We start from the raw sequence: 14,713 nt of genomic DNA, 5'->3' as shown, positions 1-14,713 counted from the left end.
GTGAACCTTGTGCTCTGGGGTACTGTTCCCCGGGGTACTGTTTCTCCCTCAGACCCTCATTCATCCATGCGGGTTCATAACTAGGTCTAACTGGGTGCACGGTGCCTTCTCATCCGTTCTGTTCCATCTGCTCCTGCAGCGACTGTTCCCATGCCCTGGAGAGGCGTCTGAGTAGCCATGCGTCATTATGTGTGGGATCTGCCGGGTCACAGTTTGCACAAGCACTTTCACCTGCTTCTGTTGCATGCAAAACTACGGTTTGGGACCATTTAGTGGTTTCTTCATCATCGAGGCTGGCGTGGTGTAATTCCCCCCAAACTGTCTTGAAATGTATCCAGCGGCGACCGGCAAAGCCCATCGGGTGCTCCCCTTTCTTCTGCCTACACTTATTCAAACCCTCTACTGGATCCCCTTGATGATACCCGATAGCAGCTTCATTTCGTCCTTCATTTCGTCCAGGGTTCCTCCTCCTACATTTTGGGGGTCAGGTAACGCTGGTCTTACTGACTGGCTGAGGCTCATTACTATTAATTTTACTTCCCCCCACCTCTCTTCTAAACCATACCTAACCTTCTGATGGCACACCTCCTCGAAGAAGCTATGCTGTGGGTTCAAATGGTGTGATCTTACTGCGGGCATCGCTTAACTGGGTTACCGTGAGTGGGGTGGTGTAGGTGATAGGTGGACCGATATGATTCCCTATCCTTCTTTCTGTAGTGACCGGATTGAGGGGGTGCTGGGGCAGTTTCACTACACGTGGGGGTTGGTGCGACCTGTTCAGTCGGGGCTGCTGGTGCTTTTCTTTTTGGGATGGGTGCCGGATGCTTTCGACCCTCAGTTCTGTCTCCGTTTATGTGCGCGCTTCTCCTTTACCTCTGCCCGGTCGGCCATCTCTTTCTCCTCGTTCCCTGCTGTCACATGAAGCCATTCTGAACTGAGAGTAAAGATTGGAGTCTGTCTATCTCTCGCTGGCACTTGGTGTGATCAGCGGTACTTTGCTTTTGCTCCTTAGTGGCCTGGTGGAGCGCTCTTAAAGCTGCCTGTAAATTGGCATATTTGTTGGTTAGTTGAGTGACCTGGTCAGTGTGTGAGTGAACTGGTCAGTGTGAGTGAACGGGTCAGTGTGTGAGTGAACTGGTCAGTGTGAGTGTACTGGTCAGTGTGTGAGTGAACTGGTCAGTGTGAGAGTGAACTGGTCAGTGTGTGAGTGAACTGGTCAGTGTGTGAGTGAACGGGTCAGTGTGTGAGTGAACTGGTCAGTGTGAGAGTGAACTGGTCAGTGTGAGAGTGAACTGGTCAGTGTGAGTGACCTGGTCAGTGTGTGAGTGAACTGGTCAGTGTGTGAGTGAACTGGTCAGTGTGAGAGTGAACTGGTCAGTGTGAGTGAACTGGTCAGTGTGAGTGTACTGGTCAGTGTGAGAGTGAACTGGTCAGTGTGAGTGAACTGGTCAGTGTGAGAGTGAACTGGTCAGTGTGTGAGTGAACTGGTCAGTGTGAGAGTGAACTGGTCAGTGTGAGTGAACTGGTCAGTGTGAGTGTACTGGTCAGTGTGAGAGTGAACTGGTCAGTGTGAGTGTACTGGTCAGTGTGAGAGTGAACTGGTCAGTGTGAGTGAACTGGTCAGTGTGAGAGTGAACTGGTCAGTGTGAGTGAACTGGTCAGTGTGAGTGTACTGGTCAGTGTGAGAGTGAACTGGTCAGTGTGAGTGAACTGGTCAGTGTGAGAGTGAACTGGTCAGTGTGTGAGTGAACTGGTCAGTGTGAGAGTGAACTGGTCAGTGTGAGTGTACTGGTCAGTGTGAGAGTGAACTGGTCAGTGTGAGTGAACTGGTCAGTGTGAGAGTGAACTGGTCAGTGTGAGAGTGAACTGGTCAGTGTGAGTGAACTGGTCAGTGTGAGAGTGAACTGGTCAGTGGGAGAGTGAACTGGTCAGTGTGTGAGTGAACTGGTCAGTGTGAGAGTGAACTGGTCAGTGTGAGTGAACTGGTCAGTGTGTGAGTGAACTGGTCAGTGTGAGAGTGAACTGGTCAGTGTGAGTGAACTGGTCAGTGTGAGAGTGAACTGGTCAGTGTGTGAGTGAACTGGTCAGTGTGAGTGTACTGGTCAGTGTGAGAGTGAACTGGTCAGTGTGAGAGTGAACTGGTCAGTGTGTGAGTGAACTGGTCAGTGTGAGAGTGAACTGGTCAGTGTGAGTGAACTGGTCAGTGTGAGAGTGAACTGGTCAGTGTGAGAGTGAACTGGTCAGTGTGAGTGAACTGGTCATGGTGAGAGTGAACTGGTCAGTGTGTGAGTGAACTGGTCAGTGTGAGAGTGAACTGGTCAGTGGGAGAGTGAACTGGTCAGTGTGTGAGTGAACTGGTCAGTGTGAGTGAACTGGTCAGTGTGAGAGTGAACTGGTCAGTGTGTGAGTGAACTGGTCAGTGTGAGAGTGAACTGGTCAGTGTGAGAGTGAACTGGTCAGTGTGTGAGTGAACTGGTCAGTGTGAGAGTGAACTGGTCAGTGTGTGAGTGAACTGGTCAGTGTGAGAGTGAACTGGTCAGTGTGAGTGAACTGGTCAGTGTGAGAGTGAACTGGTCAGTGTGAGAGTGAACTGGTCAGTGTGAGTGAACTGGTCAGTGGGAGAGTGAACTGGTCAGTGTGTGAGTGAACTGGTCAGTGTGAGTGAACTGGTCAGTGTGAGAGTGAACTGGTCAGTGTGAGAGTGAACTGGTCAGTGTGTGAGTGAACTGGTCAGTGTGAGAGTGAACTGGTCAGTGGGAGAGTGAACTGGTCAGTGTGTGAGTGAACTGGTCAGTGTGAGAGTGAACTGGTCAGTGTGAGAGTGAACTGGTCAGTGTGAGTGAACTGGTCAGTGTGAGTGAACTGGTCAGTGTGAGTGAACTGGTCAGTGTGAGAGTGAACTGGTCAGTGTGAGTGAACTGGTCAGTGTGAGAATGAACTGGTCAGTGTGAGTGAACTGGTCAGTGGGAGAGTGAACTGGTCAGTGTGAGAGTGAACTGGTCAGTGTGAGTGTACTGGTCAGTGTGAGAGTGAACTGGTCAGTGTGAGTGAACTGGTCAGTGTGAGAGTGAACTGGTCAGTGTGAGTGAACTGGTCAGTGTGAGAATGAACTGGTCAGTGTGAGTGAACTGGTCAGTGTGAGAGTGAACTGGTCAGTGTGAGTGAACTGGTCAGTGGGAGAGTGAACTGGTCAGTGTGAGAGTGAACTGGTCAGTGTGAGTGTACTGGTCAGTGTGAGAGTGAACTGGTCAGTGTGAGTGAACTGGTCAGTGTGAGAGTGAACTGGTCAGTGTGTGAGTGAACTGGTCAGTGTGAGAGTGAACTGGTCAGTGTGAGTGAACTGGTCAGTGTGAGAGTGAACTGGTCAGTGTGAGTGTACTGGTCAGTGTGAGAGTGAACTGGTCAGTGTGAGAGTGAACTGGTCAGAGTGTGAGTGAACTGGTCAGTGTGAGAGTGAACTGGTCAGTGTGAGAGTGAACTGGTCAGTGTGAGTGAACTGGTCAGTGTGAGAGTGAACTGGTCAGTGTGAGAGTGAACTGGTCAGTGTGAGTGTACTGGTCAGTGTGAGAGTGAACTGGTCAGTGTGAGTGAACTGGTCAGTGTGAGAGTGAACTGGTCAGTGTGAGAGTGAACTGGTCAGTGTGAGTGAACTGGTCAGTGTGAGAGTGAACTGGTCAGTGTGAGAGTGAACTGGTCACTGTGAGAGTGAACTGGTCAGAGTGTGAGTGAACTGGTCAGTGTGTGAGTGAACTGGTCAGTGTGAAAGTGAACTGGTCAGTGTGAGAGTGAACTGGTCAGTGTGTGAGTGAACTGGTCACTGTGAGAGTGAACTGGTCAGTGTGAGTGTACTGGTCAGTGTGAGTGAACTGGTCAGTGTGAGTGTACTGGTCAGTGTGAGTGAACTGGTCAGTGTGAGAGTGAACTGGTCAGTGTGAGAGTGAACTGGTCAGTGTGAGTGAACTGGTCAGTGTGAGTGAACTGGTCAGTGTGAGAGTGAACTGGTCAGTGTGAGTGAACTGGTCAGTGTGAGTGAACTGGTCAGTGTGAGAGTGAACTGGTCAGTGTGAGTGAACTGGTCAGTGTGAGAGTGAACTGGTCAGTGTGAGTGAACTGGTCAGTGTGAGAGTGAACTGGTCAGTGTGAGTGAACTGGTCAGTGTGAGAGTGAACTGGTCAGTGTGAGTGAACTGGTCAGTGTGAGAGTGAACTGGTCAGTGTGAGTGAACTGGTCAGTGTGAGAGTGAACTGGTCAGTGTGAGAGTGAACTGGTCAGTGTGAGTGAACTGGTCAGTGGGAGAGTGAACTGGTCAGTGTGAGAGTGAACTGGTCAGTGTGAGTGTACTGGTCAGTGTGAGAGTGAACTGGTCAGTGTGAGAGTGAACTGGTCAGTGTGAGTGTACTGGTCAGTGTGAGAGTGAACTGGTCAGTGTGAGAGTGAACTGGTCAGAGTGTGAGTGAACTGGTCAGTGTGAGAGTGAACTGGTCAGTGTGAGAGTGAACTGGTCAGTGTGAGAGTGAACTGGTCAGTGTGAGTGAACTGGTCAGTGTGAGAGTGAACTGGTCAGTGTGAGAGTGAACTGGTCACTGTGAGAGTGAACTGGTCAGTGTGAGTGAACTGGTCAGAGTGTGAGTGAACTGGTCAGTGTGTGAGTGAACTGGTCAGTGTGAGAGTGAACTGGTCAGTGTGAGTGAACTGGTCAGTGTGAGAGTGAACTGGTCACTGTGAGAGTGAACTGGTCAGTGTGAGAGTGAACTGGTCAGTGTGAGAGTGAACTGGTCAGTGTGTGAGTGAACTGGTCAGTGTGAGTGAACTGGTCAGTGTGAGAGTGAACTGGTCAGTGTGAGAGTGAACTGGTCAGTGTGAGTGAACTGGTCAGTGTGAGAGTGAACTGGTCAGTGTGAGAGTGAACTGGTCAGTGTGAGTGAACTGGTCAGTGTGAGAGTGAACTGGTCACTGTGAGAGTGAACTGGTCAGAGTGTGAGTGAACTGGTCAGTGTGTGAGTGAACTGGTCAGTGTGAAAGTGAACTGGTCAGTGTGAGAGTGAACTGGTCAGTGTGTGAGTGAACTGGTCACTGTGAGAGTGAACTGGTCAGTGTGAGTGTACTGGTCAGTGTGAGTGAACTGGTCAGTGTGAGAGTGAACTGGTCAGTGTGAGAGTGAACTGGTCAGTGTGAGTGAACTGGTCAGTGTGAGAGTGAACTGGTCAGTGTGAGTGAACTGGTCAGTGTGAGTGAACTGGTCAGTGTGAGAGTGAACTGGTCAGTGTGAGTGAACTGGTCAGTGTGAGAGTGAACTGGTCAGTGTGAGTGAACTGGTCAGTGTGAGAGTGAACTGGTCAGTGTGAGTGAACTGGTCAGTGTGAGAGTGAACTGGTCAGTGTGAGTGAACTGGTCAGTGTGAGAGTGAACTGGTCAGTGTGAGTGAACTGGTCAGTGTGAGAGTGAACTGGTCAGTGTGAGAGTGAACTGGTCAGTGTGAGTGAACTGGTCAGAGTGTGAGTGAACTGGTCAGTGTGAGAGTGAACTGGTCAGTGTGAGAGTGAACTGGTCAGTGTGAGTGAACTGGTCAGTGTGAGAGTGAACTGGTCAGTGTGAGAGTGAACTGGTCAGTGTGAGTGAACTGGTCAGTGGGAGAGTGAACTGGTCAGTGTGAGTGTACTGGTCAGTGTGAGAGTGAACTGGTCAGTGTGAGAGTGAACTGGTCAGTGTGAGAGTGAACTGGTCAGAGTGTGAGTGAACTGGTCAGTGTGAGAGTGAACTGGTCAGTGTGAGAGTGAACTGGTCAGTGTGAGTGAACTGGTCAGTGTGAGAGTGAACTGGTCAGTGTGAGAGTGAACTGGTCAGTGTGAGTGAACTGGTCAGTGTGAGAGTGAACTGGTCAGTGTGAGAGTGAACTGGTCACTGTGAGAGTGAACTGGTCAGTGTGAGTGAACTGGTCAGAGTGTGAGTGAACTGGTCAGTGTGTGAGTGAACTGGTCAGTGTGAGAGTGAACTGGTCAGTGTGAGTGAACTGGTCAGTGTGAGAGTGAACTGGTCACTGTGAGAGTGAACTGGTCAGTGTGAGAGTGAACTGGTCAGTGTGAGAGTGAACTGGTCAGTGTGTGAGTGAACTGGTCAGTGTGAGTGAACTGGTCAGTGTGTGAGTGAACTGGTCAGTGTGAGAGTGAACTGGTCACTGTGAGAGTGAACTGGTCAGTGTGAGAGTGAACTGGTCAGTGTGTGAGTGAACTGGTCAGTGTGAGAGTGAACTGGTCAGTGTGAGAGTGAACTGGTCAGTGTGAGTGAACTGGTCACTGTGAGAGTGAACTGGTCAGTGTGAGTGAACTGGTCAGTGTGTGAGTGAACTGGTCACTGTGAGAGTGAACTGGTCAGTGTGAGTGAACTGGTCACTGTGAGAGTGAACTGGTCAGTGTGAGTGAACTGGTCAGTGTGTGAGTGAACTGGTCACTGTGAGAGTGAACTGGTCAGTGTGAGAGTGAACTGGTCAGTGTGAGAGTGAACTGGTCAGTGTGAGTGAACTGGTCAGTGTGAGAGTGAACTGGTCAGTGGGAGAGTGAACTGGTCCCTGTGTGAGTGAACTGGTCAGTGTGAGAGTGAACTGGTCCCTGTGAGAGTGAACTGGTCAGTGTGAGTGAACTGGTCAGTGTGTGAGTGAACTGGTCACTGTGAGAGTGAACTGGTCACTGTGAGAGTGAACTGGTCAGTGTGAGAGTGAACTGGTCACTGTGAGAGTGAACTGGTCAGTGTGAGAGTGAACTGGTCAGTGTGAGAGTGAACTGGTCAGTGTGAGTGAACTGGTCAGTGTGAGAGTGAACTGGTCAGTGTTAGAGTGAACTGGTCAGTGTGAGTGAACTGGTCACTGTGAGAGTGAACTGGTCAGTGTGAGTGAACTGGTCAGAGTGTGAGTGAACTGGTCAGTGTGAGAGTGAACTGGTCACTGTGAGAGTGAACTGGTCAGTGTGAGTGAACTGGTCAGTGTGAGAGTGAACTGGTCAGTGTGAGTGAACTGGTCAGTGTGAGAGTGAACTGGTCAGTGTGAGTGTACTGGTCAGTGTGAGTGAACTGGTCAGTGTGAGTGAACTGGTCAGTGTGAGTGAACTGGTCAGTGTGAGAGTGAACTGGTCAGTGTGAGTGAACTGGTCAGTGTGAGAGTGAACTGGTCAGTGTGAGTGAACTGGTCAGTGTGAGAGTGAACTGGTCAGTGTGAGTGTACTGGTCAGTGTGTGAGTGAACTGGTCAGTGTGTGAGTGAACTGGTCAGTGTGAGAGTGAACTGGTCAGTGTGAGAGTGAACTGGTCAGTGTGAGTGAACTGGTCAGTGTGAGAGTGAACTGGTCAGAGTGTGAGTGAACTGGTCAGTGTGAGTGAACTGGTCAGTGTGAGAGTGAACTGGTCAGTGTGAGTGAACTGGTCAGTGTGAGAGTGAACTGGTCAGTGTGAGAGTGAACTGGTCAGTGTGAGAGTGAACTGGTCAGTGTGAGTGAACTGGTCAGTGTGAGAGTGAACTGGTCAGTGTGAGTGAACTGGTCAGTGTGAGAGTGAACTGGTCAGTGTGAGAGTGAACTGGTCAGTGGGAGAGTGAACTGGTCAGAGTGTGAGTGAACTGGTCAGTGTGAGAGTGAACTGGTCAGTGTGAGAGTGAACTGGTCAGTGTGAGTGAACTGGTCAGTGTGAGTGTACTGGTCAGTGTGAGAGTGAACTGGTCAGTGTGAGAGTGAACTGGTCAGTGTGAGAGTGAACTGGTCAGTGTGTGAGTGAACTGGTCAGTGTGAGTGTACTGGTCAGTGTGAGAGTGAACTGGTCAGTGTGTGAGTGAACTGGTCAGTGTGAGTGAACTGGTCAGAGTGTGAGTGAACTGGTCAGTGTGAGAGTGAACTGGTCAGTGTGAGTGAACTGGTCAGTGTGAGAGTGAACTGGTCAGAGTGAGTGAACTGGTCAGTGTGAGTGAACTGGTCAGTGTGAGTGAACTGTTCAGTGTGAGAGCGAACTGGTCAGTGTGAGAGTGAACTGGTCAGTGTGAGAGTGAACTGGTCAGAGTGTGAGTGAACTGGTCAGTGTGAGAGTGAACTGGTCAGTGTGAGTGAACTGGTCAGTGTGAGAGTGAACTGGTCAGTGTGAGTGAACTGGTCAGTGTGTGAGTGAACTGGTCAGAGTGTGAGTGAACTGGTCAGTGTGAGAGTGAACTGGTCAGTGTGAGTGAACTGGTCAGTGTGAGTGAACTGGTCAGTGTGAGAGTGAACTGGTCAGTGTGAGTGTACTGGTCAGAGTGAGTGAACTGGTCAGTGTGAGTGAACTGGTCAGTGTGAGAGTGAACTGGTCAGTGTGAGTGAACTGGTCAGCGTGAGAGTGAACTGGTCAGAGTGAGTGAACTGGTCAGTGTGAGTGTACTGGTCAGTGTGAGAGTGAACTGGTCAGTGTGAGAGTGAACTGGTCAGTGTGAGTGAACTGGTCAGTGTGAGTGAACTGGTCAGTGTGAGAGTGAACTGGTCAGAGTGTGAGTGAACTGGTCAGTGTGAGAGTGAACTGGTCAGAGTGAGAGTGAACTGGTCAGTGTGAGAGTGAACTGGTCAGTGTGAGTGAACTGGTCAGTGTGAGAGTGAACTGGTCAGTGTGAGTGAACTGGTCAGTGTGAGTGTACTGGTCAGTGTGAGAGTGAACTGGTCAGTGTGAGAGTGAACTGGTCAGTGTGAGAGTGAACTGGTCAGTGTGAGTGAACTGGTCAGTGTGAGAGTGAACTGGTCAGTGTGAGTGAACTGGTCAGTGTGAGAGTGAACTGGTCAGTGTGAGTGAACTGGTCAGTGTGAGAGTGAACTGGTCAGTGTGAGAGTGAACTGGTCAGTGTGAGTGAACTGGTCAGTGTGAGAGTGAACTGGTCAGTGTGAGTGAACTGGTCAGTGTGAGTGAACTGGTCAGTGAGAGTGAACTGGTCAGTGTGAGAGTGAACTGGTCAGTGTGAGAGTGAACTGGTCAGTGTGTGAGTGAACTGGTCAGTGTGAGAGTGAACTGGTCAGTGTGAGAGTGAACTGGTCAGAGTGAGTGAACTGGTCAGTGTGAGAGTGAACTGGTCAGTGTGAGTGAACTGTTCAGTGTGAGAGTGAACTGGTCAGTGTGAGAGTGAACTGGTCAGTGTGAGTGAACTGGTCAGAGTGAGAGTGAACTGGTCAGTGTGAGAGTGAACTGGTCAGTGTGAGTGAACTGGTCAGAGTGAGAGTGAACTGGTCAGTGTGTGAGTGAACTGGTCAGTGTGAGTGAACTGGTCAGTGTGAGAGTGAACTGGTCAGTGTGTGAGTGAACTGGTCAGTGTGAGAGTGAACTGGTCAGTGTGAGAGTGAACTGGTCAGTGTGTGAGTGAACTGGTCAGTGTGAGAGTGAACTGGTCAGTGTGAGTGTACTGGTCAGTGTGAGTGAACTGTTCAGTGTGAGAGTGAACTGGTCAGTGTGAGAGTGAACTGGTCAGTGTGTGAGTGAACTGGTCAGTGTGAGAGTGAACTGGTCAGAGTGAGTGAACTGGTCAGTGTGAGAGTGAACTGGTCAGTGTGAGAGTGAACTGGTCAGTGTGAGTGAACTGGTCAGTGTGAGAGTGAACTGGTCAGTGTGAGTGAACTGGTCAGTGTGAGAGTGAACTGGTCAGTGTGAGAGTGAACTGGTCAGTGTGAGTGTACTGGTCAGTGTGAGAGTGAACTGGTCAGTGTGAGAGTGAACTGGTCAGTGTGAGTGAACTGGTCAGTGTGAGAGTGAACTGGTCAGTGTGAGAGTGAACTGGTCAGTGTGAGTGAACTGGTCAGTGTGAGAGTGAACTGGTCAGTGTGAGTGTACTGGTCAGTGTGAGAGTGAACTGGTCAGTGTGAGAGTGAACTGGTCAGTGTGAGTGAACTGGTCAGTGTGAGAGTGAACTGGTCAGTGTGAGTGAACTGGTCAGTGTGTGAGTGAACTGGTCAGTGTGAGAGTGAACTGGTCAGTGTGAGAGTGAACTGGTCAGTGTGAGTGAACTGGTCAGTGTGAGAGTGAACTGGTCAGTGTGTGAGTGAACTGGTCAGTGTGAGTGAACTGGTCAGTGTGAGAGTGAACTGGTCAGTGTGAGAGTGAACTGGTCAGTGTGAGTGAACTGGTCAGTGTGTGAGTGTACTGGTCAGTGTGAGAGTGAACTGGTCAGTGTGAGAGTGAACTGGTCAGTGTGAGTGAACTGGTCAGTGTGAGAGTGAACTGGTCAGTGTGTGAGTGAACTGGTCAGTGTGAGTGAACTGGTCAGTGTGAGAGTGTACTGGTCAGTGTGAGTGAACTGGTCAGTGTGAGAGTGAACTGGTCAGTATGAGTGAACTGGTCAGTGTGAGTGAACTGGTCAGTGTGAGAGTGAACTGGTCAGTGTGTGAGTGAACTGGTCAGTGTGAGTGAACTGGTCAGTGTGTGAGTGTACTGGTCAGTGTGAGAGTGAACTGGTCAGTGTGAGTGAACTGGTCAGTGTGAGTGAACTGGTCAGTGTGTGAGTGTACTGGTCAGTGTGAGAGTGAACTGGTCAGCTGGCTATGAGATTTCTAAAATCAGCCCCACGAATGCTAGCGTCCTCACCCAGATTAAAACAATTGTGGGGACAGAGGCAATGCTACCTGGCAACAGGTTTCATTCCTCTGCGGGAGAGCGGGGTTGAGGTCTGTGGAAATGCAGATTTAATGGACGGTGTGTGAGGGCGGACTGTCAAGAAATAGGCAGGCCGCAAAGTAATTCAGCGCAGCATTCGGGCGGAGGGAGAGAGAGAGGAGGGGATGGGAGATAAAACCCTTTCAATCAGCTGTAGTTGGTTCCTGACTGCTGTGCGAAGCCTCTTTATCACTCGCAGGTATGTCAGGAGGCTCCAGCGATCTCGCTGCACCAAACTCATCTATTTGCATCTTTATAGAGTGGTTCTAGTGTGGCTGACAGTGCATAAAAGCTGCCTCTCGATGGAGACGGCGATTGAAATTCAGGATGTGCCTTTTTAAGCAGATAATGAATGTGCTGTTTGGAAATGTCATGTATCATTTGCCATTTGATATGAGGAGTGGAGTCAGTTTGGGGGAAGTGCGCGGGCTCGCGAGCTGCTGGAGGATGTGGCTCATTGTGTTAGTGCTCGGTGCCAACTATTTTGGCTCTAATTGACTTATTAAATATCAGGGCACTTAGTAAGTAATTGCCAAAATGAAATGAGGAGATTTGATAACAGCTCAGCAGCGAGATTGCTTGGGGCCCGAACAGGTTCGACATTGGAAGGTGTCCCAGACTCTCTCTGAGTGCTGAGTGGGCCCGGGAATGCGCTCTGAGTTCCATTCTCAGCCTCAGGGGAGCCCCGTGCATATTATATTCCGTTCAGCTCCCCCCCCCCCTCACCCCCTGACCCCCCCTCACACCCCCCCTCACCCCCCCCCCCCCCTCCCTCCCCCCCCCCACCCCCCCGGAGAACAGTGCCCTCACTCGAGGCCTTGGCTTCAGGGCCTATGGTAGAGGATTGTCGGGGGTTGTGAGCTGACTGTAGGGAGCCTCCGCTGGTCAGTCAGATTGTCCAGAGAGTCGACCTTTGCTTTTTCCCTCAACTAAAGAGCAATTTAGCGTGGCCAACCCACCTACCCTGCTTGGGTTATGGGAGAGACGCCCACGCAGACTGGGGGGCGAATGTGCAAACTCCACACGGACAGTGACCCAGGGCCGGGATCGAACCCGGGTCCTCGGCGCCGTGAGGCAGCAATGGATCTTACAGAGTAAAGGTGACCCACAAATTGCAGCTCAGGAACAGAAGGACCATTTCCATTGGCCCACCCTCGACCTCGGGATGTCCCACTATTCCGATCCCTGACCAAACCCCAGCAGTGGTTAGGATACGGGACAGAAACCCAATATTTTATTTTAATTGTTTCAGACCGAGGGGAAAGGTTTAACTCGCTCCAGGAGTGATTTGACGCAGAATTAGGGATATGGTACATTAAAACAAACTTTATTACTAACACGGTATAAATATCTTTCACACCACATCAGAAAATAGCTTCCAATTACCCCTTAAACAATATCTTTATTCCCACTAAAACTAAGACAAAATACCATCTCGGCTCTCAAACCACTATTTAAATACCATTCATCCTCAGGAATACCTGTTTTACTGAGATGTTCCCTGAGAGAGAGAGATCCTTGAGACTGTTTCAAAGACAAAGGACTGGATTCGCTGATTTTGAGGCTGTGTCCCCGCATCGGCGTGGGAACGGTGGCATTTTATGGCAGACAAAATGGCGTAAAATGGCTCCACCAGAGACAGCAGTTCGACTCCCATCAAAGCATCTGGGAAACTAAACCCATTCACGTAATTAAATCAATTTGGACTAAAAAGAGCTCGCCTCGGTAATGGTGGCTGTCATAGAGTCAGGTTGATGTGACAGTCCATCAGAGAAACATAGAGAAGAGGAGCCAGGCGGAGTCCATTCGTCCCTTCGAGCCTGTTGCACCATTCAACATGATCCTCCCGCTCTCACTCCCCATCTCCCCCCTTCACACCTTTAGAGTTTAAAATTTAATCTATTTCCTTCTTAAATATATTCAGTGACTTGACTCCCACGGTGTTGTGTGGTGGAGAATTCCACCTCCTCCTGAGTGAAGACATTTTTCTCCACCTCAGCCGTAAATGGCCTATCCCCGTGTCCTGAGATCGTGACCCCGTGTTCGAGACCCTCCATCCGGAGGGAAACGTCGGACGGGATTCTCCGGTCCCCCGGCCGCGTGTCTCTTGGCGGCGCACCATTCGTTGTTGGCGGGAATCGCTCTTCCCGCAGTTAGCCAACGGGGATTTCCCGTTGTAGCCACGCCACACCAGCGGGAAACCCTTGGACGGGGTGGAGGGGGAGGGGCGCCCTGCCGGCGGGAACAGAGAATCCCGACGGTCGGAGAATTCCGACCGTCATCCCGGCATCCGGTCTGTCCGGCCCTGTCAGAATTTGAGACGTTTCCGATGAGTTCCCCTCTCGTTCCTCTAAACCCCAGTGAACACAGGCCCAATCCACCCAGCCTCTCCTCCTACCAGAGCATCGCCGTCCCATGGCTCACTGATGGGCTGGAATCTGCTGTCCTTGCCTGGCCGCACTTACACGTGACTCCAGGCCCCCCCCCTCCCCCCTCCCACCACTCCCCCGACTAACATCTAGGAGAATGACCAAAGTGACGTAGTCAACCTCACCAAATCATACTTTACAACCAATGTCCCAGCCTCCCCCATTGCCATCCCTGTCTATGTCCTGCCCCATTGCCAGGTCGGAGGTGGTGGCATGGTGGTGTACAATTGTTAAGGATTGAACCCTGCGAGACTACAACATCCACTCAGGATGCCATGAAGTCTCACGGCATCGGATCACTCATGGGCCAGGAAACCCCCTTCTGATTACCACCTATCCCCCCCCCCCTATTCCCCACCCTCCCTCAACTGATATCAAACACCATTTGTAAGAAGCACTGAGGGTTAGCAAGGACACAGGGTGTTCTGTGGGTGGGGGACTTCAATGTCCATTACCAAGAGTGGCTCGATAGGACCACTGATGCCCCAGCTGAACAGCCCCTTTGTAAAAATTCATTTACGGGGCCTGGGCGTCGCTGGTTAGGCCCAGCATTTATTGCCCATCCCCAGCTGCCCTTCAGAAGGTGGGCGGCGAGCTGCCTTCTTGAGCCGCTGCAGTCCTCGAGGCGTAGGTACACCCACTGTGCTGTTAGGGAGGGAGATCCAGGATTTTGATCCAGTGGCAGTGAAGGAACGGCCGATGTATTTCCCAGTCGGGGTGGTGAGTGACTTGGAGGGGAACCTCCAGGTGGTGGGGTTCCCAGGTGTCTGCTGCTCTTGTCCTTCTAGATGGTAGTGGTCGTGGGTTTGGAAGGTGCTGCCTAAGGAACCTTGGCGAGTTACTGCAGTGCATCTTGTAGATGGTGCACACGACTGCACACTCTCTAGAAGCCAGGGCTTCTAAACTCCAGCGAGTATAGGCCCAAACTGTTTAATCTCTCCTCATACGTCAACCCCTTCATCCCCGGAATCAATCTGATGAACCTCCTCTGAACTGCCTCCAATGCCACCACATTCTTCCTCAAATAAGGAGACCAAAACTGGACACAATACTCCAGATGTGGTCTCACCAACACCCAAAGAACAAAGAACAAAGAAATGTACAGCACAGGAACAGGCCCTTCGGCCCTCCAAGCCCGTGCCGACCATGCTGCCCGACTAAACTACAATCTTCTACACTTCCTGGGTCCGTATCCTTCTATTCCCATCCTAGTCATGTATTTGTCAAGATGCCCCTTAAATGTCACTATCGTCCCTGCTTCCACCACCTCCTCCGGCAGCGAGTTCCAGGCACCCACTACCCTCTGCGTAAAAAACTTGCCTCGTACATCTCCTCTAAACCTTGCCCCTCTCACCTTAAACCTATGCCCCCTAGTAATTGACCCCTCTACCCTGGGGAAAAGCCTCTGACCATCCACTCTGTCTATGCCCCTCATAATTTTGTATACCTCTATCAGGTCTCCCCTCAACCTCCTTCGTTCCAGTGAGAACAAACCGAGTTTATTCAACCGCTCCTCATAGCTAAAACCCTATACAATTGCAACAACACTTCTCCAATTTTACACTCCAGTCCTTTTGCAATAAACGCTAACATTCCATTTGCCTTTTTAATTACATGCTGTAGCTGCAGGCCGACTGTCTGCGATTCATG

The sequence above is a fragment of the Scyliorhinus torazame genome, chromosome 27 (genome assembly GCF_047496885.1).
Source record: "Scyliorhinus torazame isolate Kashiwa2021f chromosome 27, sScyTor2.1, whole genome shotgun sequence".
Lineage (NCBI taxonomy): Eukaryota > Metazoa > Chordata > Chondrichthyes > Carcharhiniformes > Scyliorhinidae > Scyliorhinus > Scyliorhinus torazame.
This window is presented reverse-complemented; position numbering follows the sequence as displayed.